Raw genomic sequence first — 12,590 nt, forward strand, 5'->3', positions numbered from 1 at the left:
TTTGGATGAGTAGCTACTTTCTTTGGTTTAGCTGCAACTTTCTTCTTTGGTGACTTAGCTGGGGTCTTTACTACTGGTGCTGGTGCGTCTGACATTTTGCGGTTTTGGTTGTTGAACGATGTGTGCGAATGAACGACAGATTACAATGTTTTCCAAACCTCACTGACATAGTGTAATTATCTATCTAACGCGGACCTCGACGAGAGCACCCTTAAACTTTCATGACAATCTAATTCAAACAGATCGACAAGAAAATCTGTGTGCTTGTTCGACAAGTTTTAATCATTTGTTTCAAATAAATTGTACGTTTTGATATATAAATCATACACGAAAATCTTCAGCAGGAATTTTTCTTTCAGAATATGTCATAAGAATTAAACAAAATACCACGAGTAAAGAAATATTTACGATTAATGTACAACTTGTCAATTTCTCTCGTGCGATTCTTCATCAGAAAACGTGTTGTATTATTTCACAAAAACTAGATTGTGCCGTAAAAATGATATACCTTTGTAGTAAAATCATTTCTTTATATGTTTTTGCTTTCAGATATACGTAGAAATAAAGAGACTTCCCAAAAATTTAGATTTTGCCTTCGATATGAAAGCACACAAAGATGGCAAACTTCGAAAGCGGGACTTCCTTGACCGAGATGAAAGACGTTTCAAATATTCGAATTTTTTACTGGAACTTTACAAGCTATAATTAGTATTTATTGTTTATTATTTGTTTTTGCTATAATGAATTTTGCTAATCAGAATTCTTTCAGAAAAATAGTGAATCATATAAGCCCTGGTCAAAAAGAAAGAGGCGATTTCAAATGACGACAAAAGGCGGATACCATATTATCACAGACGACCTAATTTAAAAAAAAAATATATATATGTAGCCACATGCATGTGGAAGGAGTGGAATTCTTAAGTGTATATAACTTGACTTGCATGTATTTCACGTAAAAATATTTCACCATGCAGATGGGTATTGAAAAATAAATAAATTTATGAATGATTTATTTTCTGTTTTCTTCATTCATTGATAGCTAGATATGTTGAATATTACATCCAAGTAAATTAGTAAAAAAAATCATAGAACAATTATGTTTGGTAGGAATGCAAAATTATAAGTAAAAAAATGTCTACAACACCCGGTATTCCCAGGCGGTCACCCATCCAAGTACTAACCGGGCTCGACGTTGCTTAACTTCGGTGATCGGACGAGAACCGGTGTTTTCAACGTGATATGGTCGTAGACACAGAAGTGTTAAAATTTTTGATATATAAGGTTAGGTAGTAGCATTTTTGAAAAGAAATTTATATAAAACAGATTTTTTCAGAAGCAAAACTTTACATTAATTGTTTGGTAGAAATGCAAAATTATAGGTACAAAAAATGTCTACAACACCCGGTATTCCCAGGCGGTCACCCATCCAAGTACTAACCGGGCTCGACGTTGCTTAACTTCGGTGATCGGACGAGAACCGGTGTTTTCAACGTGATATGGTCGTAGACACAGAAGTGTCAAAATGTTTGATATATAAAGTTAGGAAGTAGCAATTTTGAACAGATCTAGAATTTGTATAAAAAAAAATTTCAGGTTTAAGATAGAAGCAAAACTAAACACTTACTGCACGATCCAGAGAGTGGAAGATAGTAAAACTAGGCAAGTACACATGGACTTTATAGTAGAAAAAAATTGCAGAGAAGACAGAGAGATTTAGAATATGGGACAAGCTATATTTTATTTGTGACTAATACCATGCAACAATTTCAGACTCTTTTTGAAAAATTTTGGTAGCCCTTAAAAGGGCTGTTTAAGCTTTAAAAGCATCAGGATGCTTCCTTTATTTACTTCTTCTTTGGTGTCTTTGCCTTCTTTGGTTTAGCTGCAGCCTTTGTCTTCTTGGGAGATTTTGTGGCTTTCTTTGCAGATTTGGCAGCAGGTTTTGCAGCAGGTTTCTTTGCAGCTGGTTTCTTTGCTTTTGGTTTAGCTGCTTTCTTTTCACCTGCTGGTTTCTTTGCTGCAGGTTTCTTTGCGGCAGTCTTTTTGGTAGGTGTCTTTGCCTTCTTTGGCTTGGCGGCTTTAGGTTTAACTACTTTCTTTGCTGGTTTCTTAGCTGGTTTAGCCACTTCCCCAATCTTAAAGCTTCCAGAAGCGCCGGTACCCTTCGACTGTTTCAAGCTATTGCTCTTCACTCCTGATTTCAGAGCTAACTTCAAGTGAGTGTTTACTGTTTTTGCATCGCTACCAACGCTGAAGTTTGCTAAGATATACTTAAGGATGGCTTGACGGCTGGAGCCTCCACGCTCTTTCAAAGCAGATATAGCCTTTCCGACCATCTCGCTGTATTTTGGATGAGTAGCTACTTTCTTTGGTTTAGCTGCAACTTTCTTCTTTGGTGACTTAGCTGGGGTCTTTACTACTGGTGCTGGTGCGTCTGACATTTTGCGGTTTTGGTTGTTGAACGATGTGTGCGAATGAACGACAGATTACAATGTTTTCCAAACCTCACTGACATAGTGTAATTATCTATCTAACGCGGACCTCGACGAGAGCACCCTTAAACTTTCATGACAATCTAATTCAAACAGATCGACAAGAAAATCTGTGTGCTTGTTCGACAAGTTTTAATCATTTGTTTCAAATAAATTGTACGTTTTGATATATAAATCATACACGAAAATCTTCAGCAGGAATTTTTCTTTCAGAATATGTCATAAGAATTAAACAAAATACCACGAGTAAAGAAATATTTACGATTAATGTACAACTTGTCAATTTCTCTCGTGCGATTCTTCATCAGAAAACGTGTTGTATTATTTCACAAAAACTAGATTGTGCCGTAAAAATGATATACCTTTGTAGTAAAATCATTTCTTTATATGTTTTTGCTTTCAGATATACGTAGAAATAAAGAGACTTCCCAAAAATTTAGATTTTGCCTTCGATATGAAAGCACACAAAGATGGCAAACTTCGAAAGCGGGACTTCCTTGACCGAGATGAAGACGTTTCAAATATTCGAATTTTTTACTGGAACTTTACAAGCTATAATTAGTATTTATTGTTTATTATTTGTTTTTGCTATAATGAATTTTGCTAATCAGAATTCTTTCAGAAAAATAGTGAATCATATAAGCCCTGGTCAAAAAGAAAGAGGCGATTTCAAATGACGACAAAAGGGCGGATACCATATTATCACAGACGACCTAATTTAAAAAAAAAATATATATATGTAGCCACATGCATGTGGAAGGAGTGGAATTCTTAAGTGTATATAACTTGACTTGCATGTATTTCACGTAAAAATATTTCACCATGCAGATGGGTATTGAAAAATAAATAAATTTATGAATGATTTATTTTCTGTTTTCTTCATTCATTGATAGCTAGATATGTTGAATATTACATCCAAGTAAATTAGTAAAAAAAATCATAGAACAATTATGTTTGGTAGGAATGCAAAATTATAAGTAAAAAAATGTCTACAACACCCGGTATTCCCAGGCGGTCACCCATCCAAGTACTAACCGGGCTCGACGTTGCTTAACTTCGGTGATCGGACGAGAACCGGTGTTTTCAACGTGATATGGTCGTAGACACAGAAGTGTTAAAATTTTTGATATATAAGGTTAGGTAGTAGCATTTTTGAAAAGAAATTTATATAAAACAGATTTTTTCAGAAGCAAAACTTTACATTAATTGTTTGGTAGAAATGCAAAATTATAGGTACAAAAAATGTCTACAACACCCGGTATTCCCAGGCGGTCACCCATCCAAGTACTAACCGGCTCGACGTTGCTTAACTTCGGTGATCGGACGAGAACCGGTGTTTTCAACGTGATATGGTCGTAGACACAGAAGTGTCAAAATGTTTGATATATAAAGTTAGGAAGTAGCAATTTTGAACAGATCTAGAATTTGTATAAAAAAAAATTTCAGGTTTAAGATAGAAGCAAAACTAAACACTTACTGCACGATCCAGAGAGTGGAAGATAGTAAAACTAGGCAAGTACACATGGACTTTATAGTAGAAAAAAATTGCAGAGAAGACAGAGAGATTTAGAATATGGGACAAGCTATATTTTATTTGTGACTAATACCATGCAACAATTTCAGACTCTTTTTGAAAAATTTTGGTAGCCCTTAAAAGGGCTGTTTAAGCTTTAAAAGCATCAGGATGCTTCCTTTATTTACTTCTTCTTTGGTGTCTTTGCCTTCTTTGGTTTAGCTGCAGCCTTTGTCTTCTTGGGAGATTTTGTGGCTTTCTTTGCAGATTTGGCAGCAGGTTTTGCAGCAGGTTTCTTTGCAGCTGGTTTCTTTGCTTTTGGTTTAGCTGCTTTCTTTTCACCTGCTGGTTTCTTTGCTGCAGGTTTCTTTGCGGCAGTCTTTTTGGTAGGTGTCTTTGCCTTCTTTGGCTTGGCGGCTTTAGGTTTAACTACTTTCTTTGCTGGTTTCTTAGCTGGTTTAGCCACTTCCCCAATCTTAAAGCTTCCAGAAGCGCCGGTACCCTTCGACTGTTTCAAGCTATTGCTCTTCACTCCTGATTTCAGAGCTAACTTCAAGTGAGTGTTTACTGTTTTTGCATCGCTACCAACGCTGAAGTTTGCTAAGATATACTTAAGGATGGCTTGACGGCTGGAGCCTCCACGCTCTTTCAAAGCAGATATAGCCTTTCCGACCATCTCGCTGTATTTTGGATGAGTAGCTACTTTCTTTGGTTTAGCTGCAACTTTCTTCTTTGGTGACTTAGCTGGGGTCTTTACTACTGGTGCTGGTGCGTCTGACATTTTGCGGTTTTGGTTGTTGAACGATGTGTGCGAATGAACGACAGATTACAATGTTTTCCAAACCTCACTGACATAGTGTAATTATCTATCTAACGCGGACCTCGACGAGAGCACCCTTAAACTTTCATGACAATCTAATTCAAACAGATCGACAAGAAAATCTGTGTGCTTGTTCGACAAGTTTTAATCATTTGTTTCAAATAAATTGTACGTTTTGATATATAAATCATACACGAAAATCTTCAGCAGGAATTTTTCTTTCAGAATATGTCATAAGAATTAAACAAAATACCACGAGTAAAGAAATATTTACGATTAATGTACAACTTGTCAATTTCTCTCGTGCGATTCTTCATCAGAAAACGTGTTGTATTATTTCACAAAAACTAGATTGTGCCGTAAAAATGATATACCTTTGTAGTAAAATCATTTCTTTATATGTTTTTGCTTTCAGATATACGTAGAAATAAAGAGACTTCCCAAAAATTTAGATTTTGCCTTCGATATGAAAGCACACAAAGATGGCAAACTTCGAAAGCGGGACTTCCTTGACCGAGATGAAAGACGTTTCAAATATTCGAATTTTTTACTGGAACTTTACAAGCTATAATTAGTATTTATTGTTTATTATTTGTTTTTGCTATAATGAATTTTTGCTAATCAGAATTCTTTCAGAAAAATAGTGAATCATATAAGCCCTGGTCAAAAAGAAAGAGGCGATTTCAAATGACGACAAAAGGCGGATACCATATTATCACAGACGACCTAATTTAAAAAAAAAAATATATATATGTAGCCACATGCATGTGGAAGGAGTGGAATTCTTAAGTGTATATAACTTGACTTGCATGTATTTCACGTAAAAATATTTCACCATGCAGATGGGTATTGAAAAATAAATAAATTTATGAATGATTTATTTTCTGTTTTCTTCATTCATTGATAGCTAGATATGTTGAATATTACATCCAAGTAAATTAGTAAAAAAAATCATAGAACAATTATGTTTGGTAGGAATGCAAAATTATAAGTAAAAAAATGTCTACAACACCCGGTATTCCCAGGCGGTCACCCATCCAAGTACTAACCGGGCTCGACGTTGCTTAACTTCGGTGATCGGACGAGAACCGGTGTTTTCAACGTGATATGGTCGTAGACACAGAAGTGTTAAAATTTTTGATATATAAGGTTAGGTAGTAGCATTTTTGAAAAGAAATTTATATAAAACAGATTTTTTCAGAAGCAAAACTTTACATTAATTGTTTGGTAGAAATGCAAAATTATAGGTACAAAAAATGTCTACAACACCCGGTATTCCCAGGCGGTCACCCATCCAAGTACTAACCGGGCTCGACGTTGCTTAACTTCGGTGATCGGACGAGAACCGGTGTTTTCAACGTGATATGGTCGTAGACACAGAAGTGTCAAAATGTTTGATATATAAAGTTAGGAAGTAGCAATTTTGAACAGATCTAGAATTTGTATAAAAAAAAATTTCAGGTTTAAGATAGAAGCAAAACTAAACACTTACTGCACGATCCAGAGAGTGGAAGATAGTAAAACTAGGCAAGTACACATGGACTTTATAGTAGAAAAAAATTGCAGAGAAGACAGAGAGATTTAGAATATGGGACAAGCTATATTTTATTTGTGACTAATACCATGCAACAATTTCAGACTCTTTTTGAAAAATTTTGGTAGCCCTTAAAAGGGCTGTTTAAGCTTTAAAAGCATCAGGATGCTTCCTTTATTTACTTCTTCTTTGGTGTCTTTGCCTTCTTTGGTTTAGCTGCAGCCTTTGTCTTCTTGGGAGATTTTGTGGCTTTCTTTGCAGATTTGGCAGCAGGTTTTGCAGCAGGTTTCTTTGCAGCTGGTTTCTTTGCTTTTGGTTTAGCTGCTTTCTTTTCACCTGCTGGTTTCTTTGCTGCAGGTTTCTTTGCGGCAGTCTTTTTGGTAGGTGTCTTTGCCTTCTTTGGCTTGGCGGCTTTAGGTTTAACTACTTTCTTTGCTGGTTTCTTAGCTGGTTTAGCCACTTCCCCAATCTTAAAGCTTCCAGAAGCGCCGGTACCCTTCGACTGTTTCAAGCTATTGCTCTTCACTCCTGATTTCAGAGCTAACTTCAAGTGAGTGTTTACTGTTTTTGCATCGCTACCAACGCTGAAGTTTGCTAAGATATACTTAAGGATGGCTTGACGGCTGGAGCCTCCACGCTCTTTCAAAGCAGATATAGCCTTTCCGACCATCTCGCTGTATTTTGGATGAGTAGCTACTTTCTTTGGTTTAGCTGCAACTTTCTTCTTTGGTGACTTAGCTGGGGTCTTTACTACTGGTGCTGGTGCGTCTGACATTTTGCGGTTTTGGTTGTTGAACGATGTGTGCGAATGAACGACAGATTACAATGTTTTCCAAACCTCACTGACATAGTGTAATTATCTATCTAACGCGGACCTCGACGAGAGCACCCTTAAACTTTCATGACAATCTAATTCAAACAGATCGACAAGAAAATCTGTGTGCTTGTTCGACAAGTTTTAATCATTTGTTTCAAATAAATTGTACGTTTTGATATATAAATCATACACGAAAATCTTCAGCAGGAATTTTTCTTTCAGAATATGTCATAAGAATTAAACAAAATACCACGAGTAAAGAAATATTTACGATTAATGTACAACTTGTCAATTTCTCTCGTGCGATTCTTCATCAGAAAACGTGTTGTATTATTTCACAAAAACTAGATTGTGCCGTAAAAATGATATACCTTTGTAGTAAAATCATTTCTTTATATGTTTTTGCTTTCAGATATACGTAGAAATAAAGAGACTTCCCAAAAATTTAGATTTTGCCTTCGATATGAAAGCACACAAAGATGGCAAACTTCGAAAGCGGGACTTCCTTGACCGAGATGAAAGACGTTTCAAATATTCGAATTTTTTACTGGAACTTTACAAGCTATAATTAGTATTTATTGTTTATTATTTGTTTTTGCTATAATGAATTTTTGCTAATCAGAATTCTTTCAGAAAAATAGTGAATCATATAAGCCCTGGTCAAAAAGAAAGAGGCGATTTCAAATGACGACAAAAGGCGGATACCATATTATCACAGACGACCTAATTTAAAAAAAAAATATATATATGTAGCCACATGCATGTGGAAGGAGTGGAATTCTTAAGTGTATATAACTTGACTTGCATGTATTTCACGTAAAAATATTTCACCATGCAGATGGGTATTGAAAAATAAATAAATTTATGAATGATTTATTTTCTGTTTTCTTCATTCATTGATAGCTAGATATGTTGAATATTACATCCAAGTAAATTAGTAAAAAAAATCATAGAACAATTATGTTTGGTAGGAATGCAAAATTATAAGTAAAAAAATGTCTACAACACCCGGTATTCCCAGGCGGTCACCCATCCAAGTACTAACCGGGCTCGACGTTGCTTAACTTCGGTGATCGGACGAGAACCGGTGTTTTCAACGTGATATGGTCGTAGACACAGAAGTGTTAAAATTTTTGATATATAAGGTTAGGTAGTAGCATTTTTGAAAAGAAATTTATATAAAACAGATTTTTTCAGAAGCAAAACTTTACATTAATTGTTTGGTAGAAATGCAAAATTATAGGTACAAAAAATGTCTACAACACCCGGTATTCCCAGGCGGTCACCCATCCAAGTACTAACCGGGCTCGACGTTGCTTAACTTCGGTGATCGGACGAGAACCGGTGTTTTCAACGTGATATGGTCGTAGACACAGAAGTGTCAAAATGTTTGATATATAAAGTTAGGAAGTAGCAATTTTGAACAGATCTAGAATTTGTATAAAAAAAAATTTCAGGTTTAAGATAGAAGCAAAACTAAACACTTACTGCACGATCCAGAGAGTGGAAGATAGTAAAACTAGGCAAGTACACATGGACTTTATAGTAGAAAAAAATTGCAGAGAAGACAGAGAGATTTAGAATATGGGACAAGCTATATTTTATTTGTGACTAATACCATGCAACAATTTCAGACTCTTTTTGAAAAATTTTGGTAGCCCTTAAAAGGGCTGTTTAAGCTTTAAAAGCATCAGGATGCTTCCTTTATTTACTTCTTCTTTGGTGTCTTTGCCTTCTTTGGTTTAGCTGCAGCCTTTGTCTTCTTGGGAGATTTTGTGGCTTTCTTTGCAGATTTGGCAGCAGGTTTTGCAGCAGGTTTCTTTGCAGCTGGTTTCTTTGCTTTTGGTTTAGCTGCTTTCTTTTCACCTGCTGGTTTCTTTGCTGCAGGTTTCTTTGCGGCAGTCTTTTTGGTAGGTGTCTTTGCCTTCTTTGGCTTGGCGGCTTTAGGTTTAACTACTTTCTTTGCTGGTTTCTTAGCTGGTTTAGCCACTTCCCCAATCTTAAAGCTTCCAGAAGCGCCGGTACCCTTCGACTGTTTCAAGCTATTGCTCTTCACTCCTGATTTCAGAGCTAACTTCAAGTGAGTGTTTACTGTTTTTGCATCGCTACCAACGCTGAAGTTTGCTAAGATATACTTAAGGATGGCTTGACGGCTGGAGCCTCCACGCTCTTTCAAAGCAGATATAGCCTTTCCGACCATCTCGCTGTATTTTGGATGAGTAGCTACTTTCTTTGGTTTAGCTGCAACTTTCTTCTTTGGTGACTTAGCTGGGGTCTTTACTACTGGTGCTGGTGCGTCTGACATTTTGCGGTTTTGGTTGTTGAACGATGTGTGCGAATGAACGACAGATTACAATGTTTTCCAAACCTCACTGACATAGTGTAATTATCTATCTAACGCGGACCTCGACGAGAGCACCCTTAAACTTTCATGACAATCTAATTCAAACAGATCGACAAGAAAATCTGTGTGCTTGTTCGACAAGTTTTAATCATTTGTTTCAAATAAATTGTACGTTTTGATATATAAATCATACACGAAAATCTTCAGCAGGAATTTTTCTTTCAGAATATGTCATAAGAATTAAACAAAATACCACGAGTAAAGAAATATTTACGATTAATGTACAACTTGTCAATTTCTCTCGTGCGATTCTTCATCAGAAAACGTGTTGTATTATTTCACAAAAACTAGATTGTGCCGTAAAAATGATATACCTTTGTAGTAAAATCATTTCTTTATATGTTTTTGCTTTCAGATATACGTAGAAATAAAGAGACTTCCCAAAAATTTAGATTTTGCCTTCGATATGAAAGCACACAAAGATGGCAAACTTCGAAAGCGGGACTTCCTTGACCGAGATGAAAGACGTTTCAAATATTCGAATTTTTTACTGGAACTTTACAAGCTATAATTAGTATTTATTGTTTATTATTTGTTTTTGCTATAATGAATTTTTGCTAATCAGAATTCTTTCAGAAAAATAGTGAATCATATAAGCCCTGGTCAAAAAGAAAGAGGCGATTTCAAATGACGACAAAAGGCGGATACCATATTATCACAGACGACCTAATTTAAAAAAAAAATATATATATGTAGCCACATGCATGTGGAAGGAGTGGAATTCTTAAGTGTATATAACTTGACTTGCATGTATTTCACGTAAAAATATTTCACCATGCAGATGGGTATTGAAAAATAAATAAATTTATGAATGATTTATTTTCTGTTTTCTTCATTCATTGATAGCTAGATATGTTGAATAAAACATCCAAGTAAATTAGTAAAAAAAATCATAGAACAATTATGTTTGGTAGGAATGCAAAATTATAAGTAAAAAAATGTCTACAACACCCGGTATTCCCAGGCGGTCACCCATCCAAGTACTAACCGGGCTCGACGTTGCTTAACTTCGGTGATCGGACGAGAACCGGTGTTTTCAACGTGATATGGTCGTAGACACAGAAGTGTTAAAATTTTTGATATATAAGGTTAGGTAGTAGCATTTTTGAAAAGAAATTTATATAAAACAGATTTTTTCAGAAGCAAAACTTTACATTAATTGTTTGGTAGAAATGCAAAATTATAGGTACAAAAAATGTCTACAACACCCGGTATTCCCAGGCGGTCACCCATCCAAGTACTAACCGGGCTCGACGTTGCTTAACTTCGGTGATCGGACGAGAACCGGTGTTTTCAACGTGATATGGTCGTAGACACAGAAGTGTCAAAATGTTTGATATATAAAGTTAGGAAGTAGCAATTTTGAACAGATCTAGAATTTGTATAAAAAAAAATTTCAGGTTTAAGATAGAAGCAAAACTAAACACTTACTGCACGATCCAGAGAGTGGAAGATAGTAAAACTAGGCAAGTACACATGGACTTTATAGTAGAAAAAAATTGCAGAGAAGACAGAGAGATTTAGAATATGGGACAAGCTATATTTTATTTGTGACTAATACCATGCAACAATTTCAGACTCTTTTTGAAAAATTTTGGTAGCCCTTAAAAGGGCTGTTTAAGCTTTAAAAGCATCAGGATGCTTCCTTTATTTACTTCTTCTTTGGTGTCTTTGCCTTCTTTGGTTTAGCTGCAGCCTTTGTCTTCTTGGGAGATTTTGTGGCTTTCTTTGCAGATTTGGCAGCAGGTTTTGCAGCAGGTTTCTTTGCAGCTGGTTTCTTTGCTTTTGGTTTAGCTGCTTTCTTTTCACCTGCTGGTTTCTTTGCTGCAGGTTTCTTTGCGGCAGTCTTTTTGGTAGGTGTCTTTGCCTTCTTTGGCTTGGCGGCTTTAGGTTTAACTACTTTCTTTGCTGGTTTCTTAGCTGGTTTAGCCACTTCCCCAATCTTAAAGCTTCCAGAAGCGCCGGTACCCTTCGACTGTTTCAAGCTATTGCTCTTCACTCCTGATTTCAGAGCTAACTTCAAGTGAGTGTTTACTGTTTTTGCATCGCTACCAACGCTGAAGTTTGCTAAGATATACTTAAGGATGGCTTGACGGCTGGAGCCTCCACGCTCTTTCAAAGCAGATATAGCCTTTCCGACCATCTCGCTGTATTTTGGATGAGTAGCTACTTTCTTTGGTTTAGCTGCAACTTTCTTCTTTGGTGACTTAGCTGGGGTCTTTACTACTGGTGCTGGTGCGTCTGACATTTTGCGGTTTTGGTTGTTGAACGATGTGTGCGAATGAACGACAGATTACAATGTTTTCCAAACCTCACTGACATAGTGTAATTATCTATCTAACGCGGACCTCGACGAGAGCACCCTTAAACTTTCATGACAATCTAATTCAAACAGATCGACAAGAAAATCTGTGTGCTTGTTCGACAAGTTTTAATCATTTGTTTCAAATAAATTGTACGTTTTGATATATAAATCATACACGAAAATCTTCAGCAGGAATTTTTCTTTCAGAATATGTCATAAGAATTAAACAAAATACCACGAGTAAAGAAATATTTACGATTAATGTACAACTTGTCAATTTCTCTCGTGCGATTCTTCATCAGAAAACGTGTTGTATTATTTCACAAAAACTAGATTGTGCCGTAAAAATGATATACCTTTGTAGTAAAATCATTTCTTTATATGTTTTTGCTTTCAGATATACGTAGAAATAAAGAGACTTCCCAAAAATTTAGATTTTGCCTTCGATATGAAAGCACACAAAGATGGCAAACTTCGAAAGCGGGACTTCCTTGACCGAGATGAAAGACGTTTCAAATATTCGAATTTTTTACTGGAACTTTACAAGCTATAATTAGTATTTATTGTTTATTATTTGTTTTTGCTATAATGAATTTTTGCTAATCAGAATTCTTTCAGAAAAATAGTGAATCATATAAGCCCTGGTCAAAAAGAAAGAGGCGATTTCAAATGACGACAAAAGGCGGATACCATATTATCACAGAC

At 35.8% G+C, this 12,590-nt stretch overlaps 10 non-coding genes across 10 annotated transcripts; all 10 read right to left on the reverse strand.

Moving 5' to 3' along the window:
* Positions 1-1,132: 1,132 nt before the first annotated feature.
* Positions 1,133-1,251, reverse strand: LOC139509710 (5S ribosomal RNA). The gene has a single exon (XR_011661800.1). It is a non-coding gene; the product is annotated as a 5S ribosomal RNA (ribosomal RNA).
* Positions 1,252-1,389: 138 nt separating this feature from the next.
* LOC139509722 (5S ribosomal RNA) lies at positions 1,390-1,508 on the reverse strand. The gene has a single exon (XR_011661811.1). It is a non-coding gene; the product is annotated as a 5S ribosomal RNA (ribosomal RNA).
* A 1,970-nt stretch (positions 1,509-3,478) lies between these two features.
* Positions 3,479-3,597, reverse strand: LOC139509734 (5S ribosomal RNA). Its single transcript, XR_011661822.1, has one exon. It is a non-coding gene; the product is annotated as a 5S ribosomal RNA (ribosomal RNA).
* Positions 3,598-3,735: 138 nt separating this feature from the next.
* On the reverse strand, positions 3,736-3,853 carry LOC139509735 (5S ribosomal RNA). Its single transcript, XR_011661823.1, has one exon. It is a non-coding gene; the product is annotated as a 5S ribosomal RNA (ribosomal RNA).
* Positions 3,854-5,825: 1,972 nt separating this feature from the next.
* On the reverse strand, positions 5,826-5,944 carry LOC139509737 (5S ribosomal RNA). Its single transcript, XR_011661824.1, has one exon. It is a non-coding gene; the product is annotated as a 5S ribosomal RNA (ribosomal RNA).
* A 138-nt stretch (positions 5,945-6,082) lies between these two features.
* Positions 6,083-6,201, reverse strand: LOC139509738 (5S ribosomal RNA). Its single transcript, XR_011661825.1, has one exon. It is a non-coding gene; the product is annotated as a 5S ribosomal RNA (ribosomal RNA).
* Positions 6,202-8,172: 1,971 nt separating this feature from the next.
* Positions 8,173-8,291, reverse strand: LOC139509711 (5S ribosomal RNA). The gene has a single exon (XR_011661801.1). It is a non-coding gene; the product is annotated as a 5S ribosomal RNA (ribosomal RNA).
* Positions 8,292-8,429: 138 nt separating this feature from the next.
* LOC139509712 (5S ribosomal RNA) lies at positions 8,430-8,548 on the reverse strand. The gene has a single exon (XR_011661802.1). It is a non-coding gene; the product is annotated as a 5S ribosomal RNA (ribosomal RNA).
* A 1,971-nt stretch (positions 8,549-10,519) lies between these two features.
* On the reverse strand, positions 10,520-10,638 carry LOC139509713 (5S ribosomal RNA). Its single transcript, XR_011661803.1, has one exon. It is a non-coding gene; the product is annotated as a 5S ribosomal RNA (ribosomal RNA).
* Positions 10,639-10,776: 138 nt separating this feature from the next.
* LOC139509715 (5S ribosomal RNA) lies at positions 10,777-10,895 on the reverse strand. Its single transcript, XR_011661804.1, has one exon. It is a non-coding gene; the product is annotated as a 5S ribosomal RNA (ribosomal RNA).
* Positions 10,896-12,590: the final 1,695 nt, after the last annotated feature.

The sequence above is a fragment of the Mytilus edulis genome, unplaced genomic scaffold (assembly GCF_963676685.1).
Source record: "Mytilus edulis unplaced genomic scaffold, xbMytEdul2.2 SCAFFOLD_914, whole genome shotgun sequence".
NCBI lineage: Eukaryota > Metazoa > Mollusca > Bivalvia > Mytilida > Mytilidae > Mytilus > Mytilus edulis.